At 49.9% G+C, this 19146-nt stretch overlaps 1 protein-coding gene and 1 long non-coding RNA gene across 13 annotated transcripts in view; one reads left to right on the plus strand and one right to left on the minus strand.

Moving 5' to 3' along the window:
* SCMH1 (Scm polycomb group protein homolog 1) overlaps positions 1 to 3219 on the minus strand; it is a 113136-nt gene extending 109917 nt beyond the window's left edge. For 4 of the 12 annotated variants that reach the window (XM_065576869.1, XM_065576866.1, XM_065576868.1 and 1 more), the window contains exon 1: positions 3073 to 3219. The gene's annotated coding sequence lies outside the window, so the exon portion shown is untranslated. Of the gene's footprint in view, positions 1 to 760; positions 842 to 2630; positions 3010 to 3072 lie in introns of those variants that run through there. The other 8 variants (XM_065576867.1, XM_065576864.1, XM_065576871.1 and 5 more) reach the window with 4 other exon arrangements.
* On the plus strand, positions 2498 to 18981 carry LOC135977222 (uncharacterized). Its single transcript, XR_010594593.1, has 3 exons — positions 2498 to 2639; positions 10538 to 10683; positions 14027 to 18981. It is a non-coding gene; the product is annotated as an uncharacterized LOC135977222 (long non-coding RNA).
* The last annotated feature ends 165 nt before the right edge of the window (positions 18982 to 19146 follow it).

Raw genomic sequence — 19146 nt, forward strand, 5'->3', positions numbered from 1 at the left:
GCTAATGGTAACTGTCCTTTAGCTCAAGTGGTAGGAATCTGTGCTTTCAGAGCAGGACATGAGTTCTAGCCTTACTGTCTTTGTGAAATTCTATATGGCTTTGGTGACGATCATGAAATCCTTGGTGCGTTCATCATATTATGTTCCAAATGTCTTGAGCTAGAATATCTGGAAATCTTCATCACGGCCAGGATGGGAAAAGTGTGAAACAAACATTCAAATGGGAAAATGAAGCTGGAGGTCCAGAAAAAGCTATTGTCCTTTTTTGAGAGGTAACTTTCTGCAACCAGTTAGCAGGTACTTATTTATATATGAAATTTGATTGATAAACACTCTTCCTGACCAGTGTTACTGATTTCCAAAGAGATAAATAGAAACTGTCATTACATGGATTTTTTAGCCAATATGAGGCAGGATTTATCATATAAACAACAACAGTAGACAATACTATAGAGCTAAGGCCAAAATAGCCAAGCTTCAGTACCCTAAAGGTAGGCTTTGATCTCCATATTTTAGGCACCTAAATAATTGACCTGACTTTCAGAAGTGCGGAACACCCACAACTTCCACTGAGGTCAAAGGAAGCTGAGGTACTCAGTAATTCTGAAAATAAGACTTAACCATTCAGACTTGAAAATATTGGCATAATTCTACACAGCAGTTTCAAAAAAATGTAAACTAAACCTCAATGACATGCAGCAGCAAATTTGACACTATGTTTATTTTTAAACATCTTGCTATTTATACAACAGTCTCAAACCTTTTCTTGCTCTGCTTCCAGTTCTGTCAGAGTGCATCATTCTGAGAGTTGTGGAAGGATCAGATGTTTTCCTACAGATACCTTTCAAAGGGTAAACAAAGAAAAGCCCCAAGGGATAGTAATTATGGGATTTATCTGCCCAGTCACTGGGATTACCCTTTATGTCACACCAGAAATGCCTCAGGAGTAAGGGACCACATTTTTCAGTGATAGATATTCCAGCACCATCCTCTACTTGATCATTTTTATATTGTGCTGCATTGAGCGAAGTACTTCAGCAACATCCCAAAGCATCCACGTAGAGAGAAGGAAGCAGAAAACTGCCTGGGAATTTCCTGTGATGTCCCCAGTTTAAAAAGACAGCAGTTAGAATGTTAGAATTTCCTGTGATGTCCCCAGGTTAAAAAGACCTACTGGTTAGAATGCTGTCTTTGGCAGGTCATTTCACCTCTCTCTGTCTTGTTTTTCTCTTCCTGTGAACCAGAGATAATACTACTCACTCACTTTCCATGAGATTGTGAGGTATAATTAGTTTTCATGAAGCACTCAGAGCCTTGAATAAAAGTTGCCATATAAACACTAAGTATTATTACTGAATTAACTTATACATCCATCTATCTAAGCACTTATATGGCCCTCATCCTCACAGTGTCAGAGCACCTCCCAAAATTCATAAAAAGAATAATCAATAAGTCACAGGCAGCTAGTCCCCTCCAATCTTCCCCCTGAAATATATTTTACTAACAGCCCAAGCTTTTATTAGCAAGATCTGCAGGTAACTGTCTAAGTAAAACACAGCAAACTCTAGATTCTAAGTCAGCTTTTGATGCCCACAGCTGATCAAATAAGTATCAAAAACACCAGCAAATCTGAAGAATACAGAAATGACAACTATATCAAACCAATCATCAACTGCACTGCTTGCTGCATCCAAATTCCCTTCCCTGGCTGTGTGAATACAGTTCAACTTATTTCTTTATGAGTCTTGCTTTGGACTTGAACCTGGTCCCAGAAAGGAAAGCCTGAAGTTTTATCCACAAGGCCATCCTGCCTCGCCTAGGTTTAAAAAAAAATAACACTCCGTTCTGACTGGTCAGATATTTGGGAGTTTAGCAAAAGCAAACGCCTTCTGAAATTTAACCCTATCAGTGCTATAATACAGAAGCACACATTGTGGCAAAGACAAAATGACAATCAAGCAACAGGTGGCAGCTGTTATACAGTACTTTAGGCTTCCTCCAGCATCAGAAATTGAGCAGAAGACAGTACTAAATTACCTTGTAGAACTGTGCAATACATAGAATGTATGTACACAACGTGCACATACACACAACAAATATGAAACTTTTTTTTTTTTTAAAGAAAGAGTATTAAAGTACAGAAAGAGGCCCCACTCCTGCAAGTTTCTCCATGCCTGAACAGAGCGTCCACGAAGGCAGTAGGGATTGCCAATAGGAGTATCCTGCAGGACTGGGCCGGTCTGGAAAGATAGCATGAGTTCTCAGCTTGACCTTCTCTCTTCTCTTGTAAAAGAAAAGAAAAGAAATACTCCCACCCTCCTTAAAAGCTTTGCATTTAATTATGGCTGAAAACTAGCTAGCTTCCATGCCATGAAAAATGATGTATCCATGTCCTGCTCTTTTCTCTTCCCAGAGTTCAGAGAATAGGGCAGCGCTACTGTCAGAACTGTAACAAACCAAGCACAAGCAAGCTCTAGGAAGTGCTGGGGTATAAGCCACAGGGCTGTCGGGTAAAGGCTGTTGGAGGTCAAGAAAATACTGATGTATCTAGCAATGCTCTGCAACCCCCAAACACCCTTTTTTGGAAGAACTCTAGGATTTCCCAGGCCAGCTTCACCAGACCCCGGTACCTGGGCCAGGTGAGGAGGGAGGATGAACGGATCCCCCCAGGCCTGGGCTGGGGCGCCCTTTGCACCCCCTCTTGGGTTTCTTTCTTCGGGGAGGTTCCTCCAGACAGGGCCCGTGCTCGGGGCCAGGATGGGGGCCCCAGGCAGACACCATCCCACAGGCTGGGCGAGGGACGGGGCGGGGCGGGCCGCTCGCAGCCAGCCTGACAGGGCACCGACAGACGGCGCAGAGCCTGGGGGGCGGGCGCGGTGCCCATGCGGGCGGGCGGGCGGCCGGGCCCGTGCTGGGAGCCCCTGGCGGGGGGCCGGGCCAGGCCGGGTGTCTGCGCGCCCGGCTCCCGCCCTGCCCCGAGGCAGCCTGGGCGCTGCCCGCCGGCCCGGAGCGCTCCCCGGAAGACCCTGGGCCCAGGCGCTGCCCGGCCCGCGCGCCCCGCCGCCCCCTCACCTGCGCGGCCGCCGAGCGCTGGGGCTGCTCAGTCCCTCGCCGCCGCCATGTTTCCGATGCGCAGCGCAGGGAGGGAGGGAGCCGGGAGGGAGGGAGCGGAACCGCCGAGCCCGGCCAACGCCGCCCCCTGCCGCCCGGGGGACAGCAGGAGCCGGGGGGCGCGGATAGGGGGCGGCTGTGGAGACCCCCCCGGCACGGCCCTCGGGAACCGCCCGTCTCCCCCCGGCACGGCCTCCTCCTCCCGGGGCACCCCCGTCTACCCCCCATCTCCCCCCGGCACGGCCCCTCCTCCCGGGGCACCCCCGTCTACCCCCCATCTCTCCCCGCACAGCCCCCTCCTCCCGGGGCACCCCCGTCTACCCCCCATCTCCCCCCGCACAGCCCCCTCCTCCCGGGGCACCCCCCTCTACCCCCCATCTCCCCCCGGCACGGCCCCTCCTCCCGGAGCACCCCCGTCTACCCCCCATCTCCCCCCGCACAGCCCCCTCCTCCCGGGGCACCCCCGTCTATCCCCCATCTCCCCCCGGCACGGCCCCTCCTCCCGGAGCACCCCCGTCTACCCCCCATCTCCCCCCGGCACGGCCCCTCCCGGGGCACCCCCGTCTACCCCCCATCTCCCCCCGCACAGCCCCCTCCTCCCGGGGCACCCCCGTCTATCCCCCATCTCCCCCCGGCACGGCCCCTCCTCCCGGGGCACCCCCGTCTACCCCCCATCTCCACCCGCACAGCCCCCTCCTCCCGGGGCACCCCCCTCTATCCCCCCTCTCCCCCCGGCACGGCCCCTCCTCCCGGGGCACCCCCGTCTACCCCCCATCTCCCCCCGCACAGCCCCCTCCTCCCGGGGCACCCCCGTCTACCCCCATCTCCCCCCGGCACGGCCCCTCCTCCCGGGGCACCCCCATCTACCCCCCATCTCCCCCCGCACAGCTCCCTCCTCCCGGGGCACCCCCGTCTACCCCCCATCTCCCCCCGCACAGCCCCCTCCTCCCGGGGCACCCCCTCTACCCCCCATCTCCCCCCGGCACGGCCCCTCCTCCCGGGGCACCCCCGTCTACCCCCCATCTCCACCCGCACAGCCCCCTCCTCCCGGGGCACCCCCCTCTATCCCCCATCTCCCCCCGGCACGGCCCCTCCTCCCGGGGCACCCCCGTCTACCCCCCATCTCCCCCCGCACAGCCCCCTCCTCCCGGGGCACCCCCGTCTACCCCCATCTCCCCCCGGCACGGCCCCTCCTCCCGGGGCACCCCCGTCTACCCCCCATCTCCCCCCGCACAGCCCCCTCCTCCCGGGGCACCCCCGTCTACCCCCCATCTCCCCCCGCACAGCCCCCTCCTCCCGGGGCACCCCCCTCTACCCCCCATCTCCCCCCGGCACGGCCCCTCCTCCCGGGGCACCCCCGTCTACCCCCCATCTCCCCCCGGCACGCCCCCTCCTCCCGGGGCACCCCCGTCTAACCCCATCTCCCCCCGCACAGCCCCCTCCTCCCGGGGCACCCCCGTCTACCCCCCATCTCCCCCCGCACAGCCCCCTCCTCCCGGGGCACCCCCGTCTACCCCCCATCTCCCCCCGCACAGCCCCCTCCTCCCGGGGCACCCCCGTCTACCCCCCATCTCCCCCCGCACAGCCCCCTCCTCCCGGAGCACCCCCTTCTACCCCCCATCTCCCCCCGCACAGCCCCCTCCTCCCGGGGCACCCCAGTCTACCCCCCATCTCCCCCCGGCACGGCCCCTCCTCCCGGGGCACCCCCGTCTACCCCCCCATCTTCCCCCGCACAGCCCCCTCCTCCCAGAGCACCCCCGTCTATCCCCCATCTCCCCCCGCACAGCCCCCTCCTCCCGGAGCACCCCCTTCTACCCCCCATCTCCCCCCGCACAGCCCCCTCCTCCCGGGGCACCCCCGTCTACCCCCATCTCCCCCCGGCACGGCCCCTCCTCCCGGGGCACCCCCGTCTACCCCCCCATCTCCCCCCGCACAGCCCCCTCCTCCCGGGGCACCCCCGTCTACCCCCATCTCCCCCCGGCACGGCCCCTCCTCCCGGGGCACCCCCGTCTACCCCCCCATCTCACCCCGCACAGCCACCTCCTCCCAGGGCACCCCTGTCTAACCCCCCATCTCTCCCCCACAGCCCCCTCCTCCCGGGGCACCCCTGTCTACCCCCCATCTCCCCCCACACAGCCCCCTCCTTCCCGGGGCACCCCCTTCTACCCCCATCTCCCCCCGCACAGTCCCCTCCTCCTGGGACACCCCTGGTTACCCCCCATCTTCCCCCTGCTACTCCCCATCTTCCCCCCGCACAGTCCCCTCCTCCTGGGGCACCCCTGTCTACCCCCCCCCTTTTCCCCCTGCACAGTCCCCTCCTCCTGGGGAACCCCTGTCTACCCCCTATCTCCCCCACACAGCCCCCTCGTCCCTGGGACTCCCCTGTCTACCCCCCATCTCCCCACACACAGCCCCCTCCTCCCTGGGACACCCTGGTCTACCCCCATCTATCCCCACACAGCCCTCTCCTTCTTGGGATACCCCCAGCTACCACCCCCACAATATTCCTGCAGCATTACCCCCACTCCTTCCCTGGCACCTCCCCAGCACAGACACCCTGATCCACACCCCTCCGTAACCTCCCCTTGGCTACTTCCCTCAATCTTCCAGCACAGACCCGTCCTCCTCCCTCCCTGGCATACACCCCCAACTACCCACCCACTGATCACCCCCCAGCACAGACACCCTGAGCCACACCTCCCTTTTTCCCTGGCACTCAGCCTCCCCATGACCTATCCCTGGCTACCCCCCAGCCACAAAATCACCTCCACTCCTCTATTCCCACCAGACATAGAAACTCCCACTGATCTCACCCCCATTACAAACACATGCTGTGGCCACCACCAGGGCCGGCTCGAAGCACCAGCCGAGCAAGCTGGTGCTTGGGGTGGCAGCTTGTAGGAGGCGGCATTCCACCCAATCCTAGGGTGGCACAGCCGTTTTGGGGTTTTTTTTGGTGGTGTTCTGCTCCAGCCGCCCTGTAGGGGGCGGCGGCGCGGAGGACGGGAGCGCCCTGCAGCAAGCCCCGCAGGGCAGTCCGCGTCCTTTCCTCCCAGTCGACCGGAGCAGCGCAGAGCCCTCCCGGCAGGCGGCGGGGCCGCGTGGCAGCACCCCGCTGAAGCCCTGGCCGCCCCCCTTCTCTCTCTCCACCCCCGCTCCCTCCCCCTCCCCTCGCTAGCCGGGGCACATCTGCAGCGCAGGGAGTCTCCCTGCACCCTGGCTCCAGCCGCGCCGCAGGGGTGTTTTTTTTTCTTTGCCATTCTGGTCACCCCGTTGGGGTTTTTTTGTTTTGTTTTTTTGCTTGGGGCGGCCAAAAACTCAGAGCTGGCCCTGACCACCACCCCCAGCTAGAGACTTTTCCTTGCACACAGTTCCCTCCCACAACCTCCCCAATACACAGACACCTCCACCAACCTCAGGAACACCGCTGGTGATCTCCCCAGCTGGAGAGAGACATTCCCCAGCAAACAGCGTCCCTCTCCCATGATCTCCACAAACATCAACAAAGATATCCCTTCCCCAGCACACTCATAAAATGGCCATACTGCTCAGACCAATGGCCATACTGCTCAGACCAGGCTAGCAGACCTAGCCCATTATTCTGTCTACTAACTGTCGTCTGTAACCTATCATTTAAATCAGCTTCTGTACCAAATGACTGGAGGATAGCTAATGTGACACCAATTTTTAAAAAGGACTCCAGAGGTGACCCCAGCAATTACAGGCTGGTAAACCAGACTTCAGTACCAGGAGAACTATAGTAAAGAACAAAATTGTCAGACACATAGATGAACATAATTTGTTGGGGAATAGTCAACATGGTTTTTGTAAAGGGAAATCATGCCTCAAAGAATTCTTTGAGGGGATCAATAAGCATGTGGACAAGGGAGATCCAGTGGATATAGTGTATTTAGATTTTCAGAAAGCCTTTAATAAGGTCCCTCACCAAAGGCTCTTAAGCAAAGTAAGCAGTCATGGGATAAGTGGGAAGGTCCTTTCATGGATTGGTAACTGGTTAAAAGACAGGAAACAAAGGGTAGGAATAAATGGTCAGTTTTCAGAATGGAGACAGATAAATAGTGGTGTCCCCCAGGGGTCTGTCTATATTGGGACCAGTCCTATTCAACTTATTCATAAATGATCTGGAAAAAGGGGTAAACAGTGAGGTGGTAAAATTTGCAGATGATACAAAACCACTCAAGCTAGTTAAGTCCCAGGCAGACTGCAAAGAGCTACAAAAGGATCTCTCAAAACTGGGTGACTGGGCAACAAAATGGCAGATGAAATTCAATCTTGATAAATGCAAAGTAGTGCACTTTGGAAAACATAATCCCAACTATACATATAAAATGATGGGGTCTAAATTAGCTGTTACCACTCAAGAAAGAGAACTTGGAGTCATTGTGGATAGTTCTCTGAAAACATCCACTCAATGTGCAGCGGCAGTCAAAAAAGCGAACAGAATGTTGGGAATCATTAAGAAAGGGATAGATAATACGACAGAAAATATCATATTATCTCTATGTAAATTCATGGTACGCCCACATCTTGAAGACTGCGTGCAGATGCCCCATCTGAAAATAGATATATTGGAATTGGAAAAGGTTCAGAAAAGGGTAACAAAAATGGTTAAGGGTATGGAGTGGCTGCCTTATGAGGAGAGATTAATTAGCCTCGTTTGCAAAAGAGATGACTAAGAGGGGATATGATAGAGGTCTATAAAATCATGACTGGTGTGGAGAAAGTAAATAAGGAATTGTTATTTACCCCTTCTTATAACACAAGAACTAGGGGCCACCAAATGAAATTAATAGGCAGCAGGTTAAAAACAAACAAAAGGAAGTATTTTTTCACACAACGCACAGTCAACCTGTGAAACTCCTTGCCAGAGGATGTCGTGAAGGCTAAGACTATAACAAGGTTCAAAAAAGAACTAGATAAATTCATGGAGGATAAGTCTATCAATTGCTATTAGCCAGGATGGGCAGGGATGGTGTCCCTAGCCTCTGTTTGCCAGAAGCTGGGAATGGGCGACAGGGGATGGATCACTTGATGATTACCTGTTCTGTTCATTCCCTCGGGGGCACCTGGTATTGGCCACTATCAGAAGACAGGATAATGGGCTAGATGGACCTTTGGTCTGACCCAGTATGGCCATTCCTATGTTCTTCAACAATGGCCAGCACCAGATGCTTCAAGGTGAGTTTTAGTGATCCATCTGCTGTGGCCCAGTCCCAACTACCGTCAGCCAGGGCATGGGGTGGTGTCCCTGACCATCTTGGCTAATGGCCATTGATGGACGTATCCTCAATGATCTTATCTAATTCTTTTTTGAACCCTGTCATACTTTTGGCCTTCACAAGTTCCACAGGTTGACTGTGCATTGTGTGAAGTACTTCCTTATGTTTGTTTTAAACCTGCTGCCTATTAATTTCATTGGGTGATTCCTGATTCTTGTGTTATGTGAAGGGGTAAATAGAACTTCCCTATTCACTTCCTCCACACCACTCACAATTTTGTATACATCTATCATATTCTCCTTTAGTCTTTCTTCTCTAAACTGAACAGTCCCAGTCTTTTTAATCTCGTCTCATATGAAAGCTGTTCCATACCCCTAATCATTTTTGTTACCTTTCTCTATTCCTTTTCCAATTCTAATATATCTTTTTTGCAGTATTCAAGATGTGAGTGTACCATGGATTTATACAATGGCATCTGATATTCTCTGTTTTATTATCTATCCCTTTCCTAATGGTTCCTACCATTGTTAGCTTTTTTGAGTGAGACTCCACATTGAGCAGATGTTTTCAGAGAACTATCCGTGATGATTCCAAGATCTTTCTTGTGTGGTAACAGTTAATTTAGACCCTTCTATTTTATATGTATAGTTGGGATTATCTTTTTCCAATGTGCATTACTTTGCACTTATCAACATTGAATTTCATTTTCCATTTTGTGCCCAGGCACCCACTTTAGTGAGATCCCTTTGTAATGCTTCACAGTCTGCTTTGGACTTAACTATCTTAAGTAATTTTGTATTATCTGGAGATTTTGACACCTCACTGTTCAACCCCCTTTTCAAGATCATTTATGAATATGTTGAATAGCAAAGGTCCCAGTACAGATCCTTGGGGGACCCCACTATTTATTTATTTCCATTGTGAAAACTGACCATTTATTCCTATCTTTGTTTCCTATTTTTAAACAGTTCCTGGTCCATGAGAGAACCTTCTCTCTCTCCCATGACTGCCTACTTTGCTTAAAAGCCTTTGGTGAGGGACCTCGTCAAAGGTTTTCTGAAAGTCCAAGTACACTATATCCACTGGATCACCCCAGTCCATATGCTTGTTGAAGCCCTCAAAGAATTTTAGAATGTTGCTGAGGCATGATTTCCCTTTACAAAAGCCATGTTGACTCTTCCCCAACATATCACATTCATCTACATGTCTGATAATTCTATTCTTTACTATACAGAGGCTAATTTAAGTAATATGTTACAGGTTATAGGTTACGGGACAATAGCATAGGTGCCAACTCCGTGGGTGCTCCAGCCCTGGAGCACCGATGGAAAACAATTAGTGTGTGCTTAGCACCCACTGGCATCCAGCTCCCCCCTCCCCCCGAGCGCTTCCCATCCACTGGCAGCCCCACCGATCAACTCCTCCCCCACCCTCCCAGTGCCTCCCCGACTGCCGCAAATCAACTGTTCTGCAGCATGCAGGAGGTGCAGAGTGGGAGGTGGAGGAGCAGGGACAGGCCACACTCAGGGGAGGGAGCAGAACTGGGCAGGAAGAGGTAAGGCGGAGGTGGGAGCAGGGCCGGCTCCAGGCACCAGCTTGCCAAGCAGGTGCTTGGGGCGGCCCGTCCAGCTATTCGGTGGCAATTCGGCAAACGGTCCCTCACTCCCGCTCGAAGTGAAGGACCTCCCACTGAATTGCCACTGCAGATCGCGATCGCGGCTTTTTTTTTTTTTTCCTCCCCGCCGCTTGGGGCGGCAAAAACCCTGGAGCCGGCCCTGGGTGGGAGTTTGGGGAAAGGGGTGGGGTGGGGGCAGAGTGGGGGTGGGAAAAGGCAGGGCGGAGGTGAGGGTTGGGGGGAAGGGGCTGGTGGAGGTGGGGCCTGGGGCGGAGCAGGGGGTTGAGCACCCACAGGGCCCAGAGGAAGCTGGAGCCTATGGACAGCAGTTCTACAATTTCATGTATTTGGGTTCTTCAAAACTGTTGGGTGAATACCATCTGAGTCTGGTGACTTATTACTGTTTAATTTACTCATTTGTTCCAAAACCTCTTCTACTGACAGCTCAATCTGGGACAATTCCTCAGATTTGTCACCTCAGTAGAATGGCTGGGGTGTGGGGACCTCTGCTGTGAAGACCAATGCAAAGAATTAATTTAGTTTCTTCACAATGGCCTTGTGTCTGCTACAGCCCCCGCCTCTCTGGCAGCATGGAGCCCTGCCCCATCTACTGAGCCTCCCATTGAGCTCTTCCAAACAACACAGACACCCCCCACGTACACAGCACGATGTCAGGGCACAGATCTCCACCAGTCACAGCTACAGTCCTCAGCTGCGGTAAGTCTCTCTTCTGAGCACCACCCTCCTAGCAGCACAGACCCCCAACACCCACTTGGCCCCACATTAGTGTAACTAGCACAGGCCCATCTCACCCCCTCGCCTTAAAACAGATATACCTGCCCCAGCAAGGATGCAAAGCAACCCGTCTCCCTACACTTCTCTCTGCCAATCAGAACTCAGGGTGCAGCAAGATTTCCTAGTTATGTGGTTCCCTGAACACCAGTTCTGGCTCTTGGATTTGCCACATTGACCCATAATTTATAGCTTCCAGGTTCAGTTACTGTAACACACTCTCCCTAAGAGCCAAACCATACATCTGTAAACATTGCAATTGGTTCAGAATACAACACAGCACACTGAGAGCCCAGCACTAGCTTCCCGTTCAATATCATTGTCAGATTCAAGCCCTCATATTCAAAGCCCTTCATGGGAGAGGTCAATTTATCTGAGGGACCCTCTCATTCTGGATGATCATAACCTTCCACAACAGCTGTGTTACACTGAGACAATGCAGCCATCACCTCAAGAGTGAGCATAACTCTTGCACAGAGCACACTTTCTCTGACTTGCATCTGAAGAAGTGAGGTTCTTACCCACGAAAGCTTATGCTCCCAGTACTTCAGTTAGTCTCAAAGGTGCCACAGGACCCTCTGTTGCTTTTTACACTTTCTCTGTGACTCTTCTTTCTATTCAGGTTCTTATACAGCCCTCATCACTGTAGTATGTGTGCTTTCCAGAAGTGCATTAAGCAACGTGACTATCTATCATATATGATTCTCTCTCCCTTTCCTCTTAAAAGTAGGATTGCCGATTAATCGCAGTAAACTCGCGATTAACTTTAAAAAATTAATCGCAATAAAAAAATTAATCGTGATTAATCACAGATTTAATCGCACTGTTAAACAATAGACTATCAATTGAAATTTATTAAATATTTTGGATGTTTTTCTACATTTTAAAATATATTGTAGTCTGTGTAGTAATTGAAATCAGTGTATATTATTTTTGATTACAAATAGTTGCACTGCAAAAATGATGAAATAGTGTTTTTCAATTCATCTCATACAAGTACTGTAGTGCAATCTCTTTGTTGTGAAAGTGCAACTTACAAATATAGATTTTTTTATTGCATATCTGCACTCAAAAATAAAACAATGTAAAACTTCTGAGCCTACAAGTCCACTCAGTCCTACTTCTTGTTCAGCCAATCGCTAAGACAAACAAGTTTGTTTACATTTACAGGAGATAATGCTGCCCACTTCTTATTTACAGTGTCACCAGAAAGCGAGAACAGGCATTTGCTTGGCACTTTTGTAGCCGGTATTGCAAGTTATTTACGTGCCAGATATGCTAAACATTCGTATGCACCTTCATGCTTCGGCCACCATTCCAGAGGACATGCTTCCATGCTGATGATGCTCATTAAAAAAATAATGTATTAATTAAATTTGTGACTGAGCTCCTTGGGGGAGAATTGTATGTCTCCTGTTCTGTTTTACCCGCATTCTGCCATATATTTCTTGTTATAGCAGTCTTGGATGATGACCCAGCACATATTGTTCATTTTAAGAACACTTTCACTGCAAATTTGACAAAACGCAAAGAAGGTACCAATGTGAGATTTCTAATGATAGCTACAGCACTGGACCCAAGGTTTAAGAATCTGAAGTGCCTTCCAAAATCTGAGAGGGACGAGGTTTGGAGCATGTTTTCAAAGTCTTAAAAGAGCAACACTTTGATGCGGAAACTACAGAATCTGAATCACCAAAAAAGAAAATCAACCTTCTGCTGGTGGCAGATAATGAAAGTGAACATGCGTCTCTCTGCACTGCTTTGGATTGTTATTGAGTAGAACCCATCATTAGCATGGACGCATGTCCCCTGGAATGGTGGTTGAAGCATGAAGGGACATATGAATCTTTAGCACATCTGGCACATAAATACCTTGCGACACCGACTACAGCAGTGCCATGAGAACACCTGTTCTCACTTTCAGGGGACATTGTAAATAAGAAGCTGGCAGCATTATCTCCTGCAAATACAAACAAGTTTGTTTACCTGAGCGATTGGTTGAACAAGAAGTAGGACTGAGTGGACTTGCAGGCTCTAAAATTTTACATTGTTTTATTTTTGAATGCTTTTTTTGGTACATAATTCTACATTTGTAAGTTCAACTTCCACGATAAAGAGATTGCACTGCAGTACTTGTATTAGGTGAACTGAAAAATACTATTTCTTTTGTTTTTTACAGTGTCAATACTTGTAATCAAAAATAAATAAAAAGTGAGCACTGTACACTTTGTAATCTGTGTTGTAATTGAAATCAATATATTTGAAAATGTAGAAAACATGCAAAAATATTTAAATAGTATTCTCTTATTGTTTAACAGTGCGATTAATTGTGATTAATATTTTTAATTGCTTGACACCCCTACTTAAAAGGGAAAGTTGTGAGAGAGTTTATTTGATTATTGTATGTCTGCTGAATTGTGTGTGTTTGTTATTGAAGGCACGGTCAGAGAAATGCAGCTTACTTTTGGCACAAACAGAAAGTGGTGAGGTTTCAGGCAGTGCTTAGCTTTTTTGTGAGTTCCTTTCACAGCCTTTGACTAACCCTTAGCCTCATGCACAGACGAGCTTACCCTTGCCATGGGCAGCTCCATTATGCCTGAGGAGCTGAATTGTCCTAATCCTGGAGCTTCAGGTGATCTTTTAGTTACCCTGGGTCCACACCATTGAGTGTCTTAAATAAGCACCGGGAGTTTGAACTTGGCTATATAGTCTATGGAAAGGCAGTGGAGACAGGAGAGGACAGGACAGAAGTGCTCACAGTAGCTTGTATTGTTGAGAAGACATGCTGCAGCATTCTGTAGTAATTGGAGAGTCCTAAGGGCTCAGGGTATTGGTGTAGTCCAGCTGGAAGGTGACAAAAGATGTGTATTACTGAGGTCTGGTCATTGTCCACCAGGATGAGATGCAGTCTCCTTGCTAACTGAGATGGTAGAAAGCATTACTTACAGATGTTACTATATATTAGATTAGTGTCTATGAGGAATCCAGGAGCACTTCTAAACTGAGGACTGAATTGACCAATTATGGCTGTATATCTTCAACCAAAGGAGGTCAACCAAAGTGCCTCAAACCTGCTATCAACCAGCATAAGTTCCATCTTGCTTATGTGTAGCTTCAACCAGCCTTTCTTCATCCAGGAGCTAATCTCAGCCAAGCGCTAAGCCAGTTTAGTGACAGTGGTGTTATCGTATGAGGTGAAGGAAATATAGAGCTGGGTGTCATCTGTATAATTTTGGAACCTGAGTCTGTGATGTCTTACAAATTCTAGAGATTTCATGTAGATATTGAATACCACCCGAGAGCAGAATGATCCTTCACTTCACCTTGAGTGGAAGGACTCAAACCATTACAGCATGTTCTCCTGGTCCCTGCATCCTCTTTCAAGCAGGTCAATGTTGAATGCTGAAGAACAGTCCAGAAGGATGAGAATGAATGTCTGCCTAATGTCCATCAAAAACAAGAGATCGTCCAAGAGAGCCACCAATGCAGTTCCTGTCCTATGCCATGGATGGAAATCTAGATTGTGCAGGGTCTACAATATTGGCTTTAGCTAAATGAGTTCGTAGGTTAGCTTCTCTAGACTAGTGACTAGGCCAGAACTGATGAACCCACTTCTGTAAGGGATCAAACAGGGTGCCCACCCCTCCCTTATTTTAAGGGACATCTCTTGACCATTGTAAACATTAAATTGAAGCTGATGGTAATTGTATTGTGTACTTGAAGGCAGTAGAAATGTACACTTGAGAAAGAAATCCATGCTATGATAAGGGAAACTTTGTTTTAAGGGACATTTTAGGGAAACACTGTGTTGTCTCTTATTTTTCATGTGGTTTTCCCTTATTTCCTTCCAACAAAGGTGGCCACCCTAGGATCAAGATGAGCAAAAACCTCAGTGCCTTCAGAACAAAATGCAAAACCTGTATCTGTGACCAAGCTTTCCCACAATGTCACCTTCCCCTATCTCCCCCCGACCTCCTCAATATTAGAAGGGATATACACTCTCACATTCAGAGCATAAGACAACAATGGATAGGAAGAATTTTCCCCTAGGGCAGATGTGGATAGGGGGCTAAAAGCTAGCAGCTGAGCCAACGTTTCTGATCGCTTAGGTATCAGAGAAGGAGGAGGCTGATTGGAGAGGTGCAAATACATTGGCTCAGCAAGCTGGGAGGCTACATGAGCCAATTAGCCAACAACTGAAGGATGTAAGAACGATACAGGAAGGAAGCTGGGGAGAGAGGACTTGAGTTAGCTGAACCCAGTATGTTCAGAGATCTCAAGGAAGGTTTTCTCTGACCCTGCAGGAAAGGGCTAAAGGTAAAGATGTGCTACAAATAATTTGCGACGTGAGCCTGTATTGGTGATGGGAATGTAAATAAATCACACAAGTTGCCACCTATTGGCCAGCATCTGACAGGTTTCTGCAGCATCAGAAGACAGGGATAGAGCATGTCCCATTACACACTGGGGGGTTGTCTGGGATCCAATTTCCCCAGCCATGGTGACAGAAAAATAAATGGGGGAAGCCACTGCAGGGATTTAGCATCTGTATGATGGAGCAGACTCTGTAGTGGTGGATGACCAGCAGGAGGAACTCCAAAAGACTATGGAGTCCTTCCAACAATCACACCAACTGCAAAGACAATCCCTGGTGGTGGGGCAGGTGGAGCAGCAGAATAGCCAGCAGGAATTTGTCAGGGAACAGGTACAGGTGCAGCAACAGTTGCTTCAGAAACTGGTGAGTCCTGTTACAGGGAACTGTAGTCAGACACAGGGTGTTGGCCTGTGTAAAATGGGGCCGGTGGATGACCCCAATGCATTTCTAGTGATAGTTGAAAGTGTAGTGATAGCAACTGTCTGGGACAGAGGAATGTGGGCCCTCTTGTCACCACCCTATGTTGCACGGGAGGCTCAAGCGGCCTACATGGCCTAAGTGACAAAAAGGCCAGAGACTATGATGTTGTTAAGTCAACCATATTAGACCAAATTGGCCTGTCTACAGAACAGTAACAGCAGAAGTTTCAGGTCACTAGATGGGCTGTAGCTGTATGGCCCAGGTTGTTCACCCAAAGATTAATGGACTGGGCTAGCCGCTGGTTAAAGCCAGGTATGTAGAGCATGGATGAAATTATGGACTCCATCATTCTGGATCAATTTCTTCAAAGCCTGCCTGAGAACCCCCCAAGTATGGCTTATGAGGCATCAACCCATGACACTGGAAATGGCAGTCAAACTCACAGAGGAGTGTGGGCGGCTGGTGAACCCGCCGTTGCGGGAGGCTAGTCCCTGGCCTCTCCCCTTCTGTCCAAGGCCCCACCCTTTGTCCTCCCCTTCTACCCCCTCCCCTGCAGGAGCCCATCCCAGAGCACGCCTCCCCCCACGTCCCAGGCTGCCTGAGTGCCCCCAGCCCCAGAGATCCAGGCTGCCCCCCAACCCCAGCGCCCTGAGTGCTGGGCGGGAGGTGCAGCACCAGCCGCCCTGAGTCCTGGTGGCATGCCCCAGCCAGTCTGGGCTAGGGAAGGATGAAGGATTTGCAGGAAGGGGCCTGGAGGCAGAGCATGGGTGGGGCCATGTCAGGCTGTTTAGAGAGGCACAACCTCCCCCGGCTGTGCCCGTTGAAGAGACCAGAGCTGAAAAAGAAAGTTGGAAAAATGTCAGTGGTAAAGCCAGCTGAGGGGGGAAATGGGAGGAGACAAATGGAACTCCTTCAGGAAGTCGAGAAATCACCTACTACCAATGTGGGAGACAGGAACATATAAAAAGAGTCTGTGCCTATATGGACTGTGGGCTGGCTGAATTTTGTAGTTGCACTGGGACCTGGGGGGAGTGGAGGGAAAAATGCCAACCGTCACTGCAAAAGTGGTGAAGAGACAGGCAAGAGGTCAAGTGGACGCTGCCTCAGGGTGCTCACTGGCTAGTAAAAATGTGGTAAAGCCACATGATCTTGCCAGGGGAGTAGCTGAGACTGGAGTGTATCCATGGGGAGAGAGAACTCTACCCAATGGCCAAGATACCTCTGGAGGACTGGGGAAAATTCAAGTGGAAAAGGGTTGGGGTTGTGAGTTGATAGGTTGCCCCCATCCAATGGTGTTGGGGATGGACTGGAACCCCTTCCCATTTGGGAAGAAGACAGGCCCCTGGCAGGAGGGAACAGAGACACTGGGAAAGACTGAAAAAAGGGCTGAAGTAGTGGAGCCAGAGAACCCTAGACTGCAGGACGCAAGCCAGGGGGTAGAAGGGTGTAGGCACCCTTTACTAGAGAGGCCTCTGAGCTTTCTTGGGAGTGTTCCAGGGGAAAAGCCTATGTGCTGCAATCTAGCCTTAGAGATTACAACTCCCATGATGCTTTGGGGAAAGTTTCTGAGTATGCATTCAAGTGTTTTACTGTAAGTTAAATGGTACAGTGTGTTTCAGTAAATGAGAAGACACCAGGTCAAATGGAGACATGGTATCTTGTGCACCTATCATGTTACACTTGTCTGTGTAAGCTGGATGAGTCATTTGTAAAAAATCTTTTATCAGCCAAACTTTGCCTCTTTGTTTCCTTGCAAATTGTTTGCAACATACTGCAGTTTTCTCAAATTTCTTTGCCATTCAAAATTATTTGTCAAATGTGGATATGGGGAAAGCGGTGGGTGTGATATACCTTGACTTTAGCAAAGCTTTTGATATGATCAACAGTATCCTTGCCACCAAGTTAAAGAAGTATGGATTGGATGAATGGACTATAAGGTGGATAGAAAGCTGGCTAGATTGTCGGGCTCAATGGGTAGTGATCAATGGCTCGATGTCTAGTTGGCAGCCGGTATCAAGCGGAGTGCCCCAGGGGTCAGTCCTGGGGCCAGTTTTGTTCAACATCTTTATTAGTGATCTAGATGATGGGATGAATTGCACCCTCAGCAAGTTTGCAGATGACACTAAACTGGGGGGAGAGGTAGATGCACTGGAGGGTAGGAATAGGGTCCAGAGTGACCTAGACAAATTGGAGGATTGGGCCAAAAGAAATCTGATGAGGTTCAACAAGGACAAGTGCAGAGTCCTGCACTTAGGACAGAAGAATCCCATGCATTGCTACAGGCTGGGGACCGACTGGCTAAGCAGCAGTTCTGCAGAAAAGGACCTGGGGATTACAGTGGACGAGAAGCTGGATATGAGTCAGCAGTGTGCCCTTGTTGCCAAGAAGGCCAACGGCATATTGAGCTGAATTATTAGGAGCATTGCCAGCAGATCAAGAGAAGTGATTATTCCCTTCTATTCAGCACACTCCTGGAGTATTGCATCCAGTTTTGGTCCCCCCACTACAGGAGGGATGTGAACAAACTGGAGAGTGTCCAGCGGAGGGCAATGAAAATGATTAGGGGGCTGGGGCACCTGACTTACGAGGAGAGGCTGAGGGAACTGGGGTTATTTAGTCTGCAGAAGAGAAGAGTGAGGGGGGATTTGATAGCAGCCTTCAACTACCTGAAGGGGGGTTCCAAAGAGGATGGAGCTCAGCTGTTCTCAGTGGTGGCAGATGACAGAACAAGGATCAATGGTCTCAAGTTGCAGTAGGGGAGGTCTAGGTTGGCTATTAGGAATCACTGTTTCACTAGGAGGGTGGTGAAGCACTGGAATGGGTTCCCTAGGGAGGTGGTGGAATCTCCTTCCTTAGAGGTTTTTAAGGCCCGGCTTGACAAAGCTCTGGCTGGGATGATTTAGTTGGGGTTGGTCCTGCTTTGAGGAGGGGGTTGGACTAGATGACCTCCTGAGGTCTCTTCCAACCCTAATATTCTATGATTCTATGAAATACTTGCAGTGAGTAATTTGTAGTCTTGTAAATTGTACATTGTGATTTTTTTCAGAATGTGTGATAGCTTGATTGGACACAATTCACATCCTGTTACCAAGTTGGGTTAGCATAATTCTTAGAATCAGGTTCCTGGTACAAATGTTCACAATTACAATGCAAAATTTCTGCAAATATTCTGCAGTATTTACTTATCAGATTTTGGAGATGAAATGAAGTGTTCCTACCTGCAAATTGTTTACCAGAATATTTTTCAGTGACTAAGCACAAAACCCCAGTTGACATTATTATGTTTAAAATCTAAGCAGCTTTTCCCCAGTATTTTTTCCCCAGTATTCTCCTAGCAGTTTTCAGGACATTGTGTTTAGATAGTGTCAGATTATACAAATCTCATTATCAGGGCCAGCGCTAGACCAAATGGTGCGCCAGGCGAGGAGCATCTTCCGCACCCCATCCTTTTATTAAACTTTTGAATACCTTACAGCAGCGTTTCTGAAACTGGGGTCCGCGAGGGTACTCCAGAGAATCTGCGGGTCCCGCTGATCAATTCCTCCCCCTGGAGGAGGTGCTGGGAGGGAGGGAGAGGAGCGGGGATGGGGTGC

Source organism: Chrysemys picta, chromosome 23, assembly GCF_011386835.1.
Source record: "Chrysemys picta bellii isolate R12L10 chromosome 23, ASM1138683v2, whole genome shotgun sequence".
Classification (NCBI taxonomy): Eukaryota; Metazoa; Chordata; order Testudines; family Emydidae; genus Chrysemys; species Chrysemys picta.